The sequence below is a fragment of the Notothenia coriiceps genome, unplaced genomic scaffold (genome assembly GCF_000735185.1).
Source record: "Notothenia coriiceps isolate Sejong01 unplaced genomic scaffold, NC01 NC01_scaffold00024667, whole genome shotgun sequence".
Taxonomy (NCBI): domain Eukaryota; kingdom Metazoa; phylum Chordata; class Actinopteri; order Perciformes; family Nototheniidae; genus Notothenia; species Notothenia coriiceps.
The window spans coordinates 5,200,662-5,206,333 of NW_011357368.1; the positions used below are offsets into that span (position 1 = coordinate 5,200,662).

Genomic DNA, 5,672 nt, shown 5'->3' on the forward strand with positions numbered 1-5,672 from the left:
GAAAATGGAGCATTTAATTAAAAATGTTTCTTACTGGACCTCTTTGAAATGCAATTGAATACCCCTGCATTATAGCAACAACAACAATAATAATAATAACAGCAGCAATAATAATTGGGAGGGGGGGCGCGGCTATTCTTATGTTCTCTGAGGGGAGGCTCACCTACCCACACTTTGAAAACCCCTGGTCTATATGATAGAGAACTGTAGCGGATATGACCGTTACCGTCCTCGTGTGGCTTGGGCCTTGTTCATTCCAGTGCGTGCATGGTGGCATCTATTAAAAATGTGAACATGTTTTTGGCTATTTCCAGTGAGCTCATCTACTATTTTTAAGTCTTGAAATAAACTGTACTGCTTCATTTTTGTGGTAAACCTTTTTAGTTTAGATGTATGGTACATTTCCCCGCTGTTGGAAGAATAAAGAAATTCTGATTCTGGTATTTCAAGTTAAGCCTACAATACCAAGAAAGATCAAACAGTAAGAACGGAAGAAAGGAAGAAAATTAATTCTGTGTCGACAAACACTTGCTTTGTTCAACTAATCAATTAGTAAATTGAATCCACACTTGTGACACGTTTCTTGCACAATAATTATACAAAAGCACCACTTTAATTCTAAGTGAATCTATGTAAATTTGGGCAAACCTACTCAACTTTAACTGAAACGTTTCTTCCTCTAACCACACATTTCTTTTTCCTCTTTTCTCCCTGTGTCTAAGCAGCAACACCTATCCCAACACCACGGTGGTGCCCCCGTGCCCCTCACCCCTCACCCTGCCGGCCTGCACCCCTCTCAGCTGGGGGGTTCAGCTGGTCTCCTGGCTCTATCTGGAGCACTTGGTGGTGTTCCTCCACACATGTTGGGGAAAGAAATGGGTGATAAAAAGCCCCACATGTCCGGAGCAGACATGCACCCTTCAGGACCCGAGCACCTGAGAGGTGAACGAACAACCCCCCCCAACAGAAACACCACATGAAATACAAAGTGGTGGCTGGCCTGGAAATTTGTGAATAACAAAATGATTTAATACGAATCGCTTTTAAGCCAACATCGATTTCATTAAAACTGCAATTTAAAAATGATGTTTCTCAACGATTTTTTGTTTTTACTTAGTATTTCATATTATTCTAATTGGTGACCAAAATAGTTTGGACTGCTTCTAACTCATGTCTGTGTGAACTGTTGGGTCTTCTTGTTTAAAGATATTATTAAATGTAAACTTTCCATTTATAACTCATTATGCTTCCTTTCTTTCTTTTGTTTTCTGCTCTGCTGAACACCCAACTCTATGACCTCTACCCCATGTACACATTTCCAATTGCAATAGACCGAGAGCCCGGCACAGTAAGTACTCCCTCTTTCTGTAGCAATGTTTACTGTTCTGACAAAGCACTCAGTGTATCTTCCTGTCTCTCTGATTGAGATACTTCAGTTTTGGGGAGTTTGACTTTGTTCTTTGATGCATTTTGCATTCAGTTTGACTTGAGCTCAACAGTGAGATTAGTTTGTTTTAGCTCAGTTGATAGATGTCTATGGGATTGGAAAGCTTTACTCAAACCAGAGAAAAGAAACATATACACAGTCTGCTCTAAGTTAACAACATTTAGTCTGAATGTTGCATTAAATGTTGCAGTGCAAAGTTATAATTAAACAATTTTGGCTCTGTAGATTACAAAGTAAAGTCCTAAAAAAAAAAAACCTTATTTACAGAGTTTAACCCCTGCTCTATAGTATGTAAAGAGCAAATGTATCCACATAAAAAGTAAGACCTGCACTTCAAACTAATATATCAGGTGAACTGCACCTGTTGCTGAGGCATGCCTATTTCTCCATTCATTTTAATGGTATTACTTTCATTGCTCCTGCAGTGACTCCATTTTCTCCTTATGCATAAAAGCCCTTTGCTGTTCTTTTGTTTGGTTTTTACCTCGGGTTCTCTCCCAAATAGCTTTCATCCTTAAGTTGTATATTATTGTGTGTGTGTGTGTGTGTTTAGGGATCTCTTGGGCAGAGCTTTGGCCTGCCTGTTTAGTTCTGCCCTAGATCTGCTCTGAACAGTTAGGTTTCTTTTCTCCTCCAAATGAGCTTTTTAGCATGGTCACGCACACACCCATGCAGACACACACACACACACACACACACGCTAACCCTAAAGGCCTCTGATCCACTATACTTTGGGATTATGTTGATTTGGTTTTCATGAATCTGTGCAAAACTACAAAGAAAACCACTGATAGCAGACCCTTAACCTTAAACTAATAATTCCTCTAACAAGATGCTAGCCTAATTTTAATAGAACGAAAATAAAGAATATTTCCATTTTTCCACAAATTAAACAGAAACACAGACAAAAAAGTCCCGATCAGACTCACATTTTGAAACCAAAACACACATGTTTGTAATGCAAAGAAAGAAAGTCGTGGCTTTTCCGAAGCAGCAAAAGTTTACAAGACATTTAACACAATTTATTTTGTTTGCTTATTTTTTTTGTACACTTTTATCTCATAGTATGAATTTAATGAATGAGGAGAAACAAGGGCCATTTCCCAGTGAACATATCTTTGAATGTATTACAATTGTTAGGAAAGACATTAAGGTATCTTTGAAATATGATATGATATTTGCTTGTGATGATATCGGGATTACTTTCTCACAAAAATGTAATATTTTTACTGATGGAAAGAAACGATGTGTTCCTTTTCTGGCCACCTGGGGGCAGCAGAGACAATTGGTGAACACAACAAAGACACAAGATCGCTTTTAAGTTGATATGACCAACTTGTAATATAATAGGTCCAGCAGTTTAAAGCAAAACTATTTTTCATTTAAAGTAATGTTTATGCCCATCTGACGAAAGTAAGATAAATAAGACGTTATTTTGTGGCCTAATATATTAGTTATAGCCGCTTAAAAGGGTCCATATTCTTCTCATTTTCAGGATCATATCAATAGTGTCTAAAGAGTCCTCTCCTGCTGATGTTCAGGTGTATATCAGTATGTAGTGTCTCTACTTTAAAGAGTCCTCTCCTGCTGATGTTCAGGTGTATATCAGTATGTAGTGTCTCTACTTTAAAGAGTCCTCTCCTGCTGATGTTCAGGTGTATATCAGTATGTAGTGTCTCTACTTTAAAGAGTCCTCTCCTGCTGATGTTCAGGTGTATACCAGTATGTAGTGTCTCTACTTTAAAGAGTCCTCTCCTGCTGATGTTCAGGTGTATATCAATATGTAGTGTCTCTACTTTAAAGAGTCCTCTCCTGCTGATGTTCAGGTGTATATCAGTATGTAGTGTCTCTACTTTAAAGAGTCCTCTCCTGCTGATGTTCAGGTGTATATCAGTATGTAGTGTCTCTACTTTAAAGAGTCCTCTCCTGCTGATGTTCAGGTGTATATCAGTATGTAGTGTCTCTACTTTAAAGAGTCCTCTCCTGCTGATGTTCAGGTGTATATCAGTATGTAGTGTCTCTACTTTAAAGAGTCCTCTCCTGCTACATTTAGCTCTGATCTGTTCTCATACACTCGTCGTGCTGCAGCAAACTCTTTTCACCCTCCTGTCTGAAACAGAGCCAGTCTGCTCTGATTGGTTACGCTGGCCGGCTCGTTGTGATGGTCCAACAACTTAGAGATTGCTCCCCCCCCTTAGCCTAACCCATGTACATGTTTGGAGTGCGTAGCCAATAGGAGCCGTGAGTGTACATAGTGATGTCATTATGTTCAGAAAGCAAACAAAGGAGCCTATAGAACACACTACAGGAAACGGCGAAGAACCCCAAAAAGGCGAGAAGACCTCTTTAAAAATATAAGTTCTTCTCTAACTTTTCCCCCTTTTTTTCCCCTGTCTTCAGTATGTTCTCACATTGCAGTGTTTTGGCGATGATGTAACGCGTCACCTCTCTGATTTTCGTACAACCAGGCCCAGGACCTGTGGCCTGTGTGATTCTCTCAGGCATGCAGGTAAACTGCCGACCCAACGTATAAGAAGAGCATCCTGGCCTGCAGAGCATCTCCTCTGGGGCGCGTCGGTAAACGAAGCAGTGTCATGCGTACACCGTGCTGGGCACAGTAGCTCCTTAAAATGGCTCAATAGGTGTCTCATGCAAACTTCCTTGCGATAAAAAAAGATATGAATGCAGACTCAAACAAGGCTCCTTTTGAGTTCCCGTCTTAAGACAAGCAGAGCGCGATGAGAAGAAGTGAAACTGTACCNTTATGATAGCTATGTTCCTAAAACTGGCATGATGACACAGAATCTAGAGGGATAGACATGTGACTGTCATGTTTATTGCTTAGGCAGGCCTTAGCTAATCTGAGCTAAGCATAGAATACTGCTTTGAACCAGTATTCCTCCATCTTGTCACCGTGTAACTCCCTCTCTTGGATATCAGCATGTGAAGGACACTGTTCAGGAACTACTTGCTCTGTGTGTGATGACTACTTCCATTATTGCAAGGATAATAAATACATGGATCCACGGCTCTTTGGTACGAACGAAGGGAACCGAGTCGTACTTGGTGAGAGCTGGAGCTCACTCAGCCGTCACCGCCCATCAGGGGAATGGGGGGTTGGGCCACGGCCGGCCATTGCCACTCGAAAGCGCTGGTGACGCTCTAGTACATATCCAGGCCTGTAGGTGGCGCTGTAGTCTGCCACAAAAGCAGCGAAGAAGAGTTCCCTCGCATGTTTGCCATGGTTGCCCTTCTGTTTATTCTCCGCTGAAGCCATTTTCTCCTCCCCGGGGCAAGCGTTTGCTCCTGTAATTCAATGCAATCCCTCCCCGTCGAGGCAAGCGCTGTAATTCTCTCCGGTTAGTCCACCAGCAGATGACAAACACCCACCTCTCCGCCTCTTCCAAAGGAACGAGGGGACCGTGCGGCAGAGTTTCAGTTAGATTTTTTTTCGCCGGTCAACATGTCCGTTCAAGTTTAAAACTTCTGGACAAAATTAGAAAAGTGCCGGTCAAAGGTCTTCTTTGTTATTTATTGAGCTTTAAAACAAATTAATAACGACTCTAAGAATATAAGAATAAAACACAGAGGACAAAGCCTCTCTTTGCCTCTCCCTCTTCTGAGAGCCCAACAGCTGATCTCAAAGCACGCTCCCCTCTCCTGCAGGGGGGCGTGGTCAGCAGCAGCTCATTTGAATTAAAGCTACTCACATAATCAGCCTCTGCAAAAACAGGGCTGGAAAAGAGCAAATAGAGCGAAATGAGGCATGGCTAAAATGCATGATCTTTGCAAATGCAGTCGTGTTTTATATAGGTATGGCCCTACAATATATTTGTCAAATATAGCATGACAGGTCCACTTTAAACTACTTCAATAACCCAGATGTAATCTAATCTTCACAATAAATCAGGTTCTACCGAGATTTGAACTCGGATCGCAGGATTCAGAGTCCTGAGTGCTAACCATTACACCATAGAACCACATGAGTGACAATCAGGTAAATAAGTGATAGAACAAACAATAAGAGAATATACAAAAGTGAGAGAAAAGCACATGATAGGACACAGAGAAGGAGAGATTTTGAGGTAAATGTGAGTTTTTTGCTCATTTTAAATCATATTAGCGAAGGGGTAGAAAAAAAGGGTTTCCATGTAGTTTTACACAATGTTGGACCATTGCAGTCTAATATTAAAACTATACAAATCACCTTTAATCACTTTTATAA

The 5,672-nt window shown here is 40.9% G+C and overlaps 1 protein-coding gene and 1 non-coding gene across 2 annotated transcripts in view; one reads left to right on the plus strand and one right to left on the minus strand.

Annotated features, from left to right (window-relative positions):
• Positions 1-5,672, plus strand: part of LOC104955441 (ephrin type-A receptor 7-like) — a 337,623-nt gene that overhangs the window by 193,549 nt on the left and 138,402 nt on the right. The gene's annotated exons all lie outside the window — the stretch shown is intronic.
• On the minus strand, positions 5,356-5,427 carry trnaq-cug (transfer RNA glutamine (anticodon CUG)). The gene has a single exon. It is a non-coding gene; the product is annotated as a tRNA-Gln (tRNA).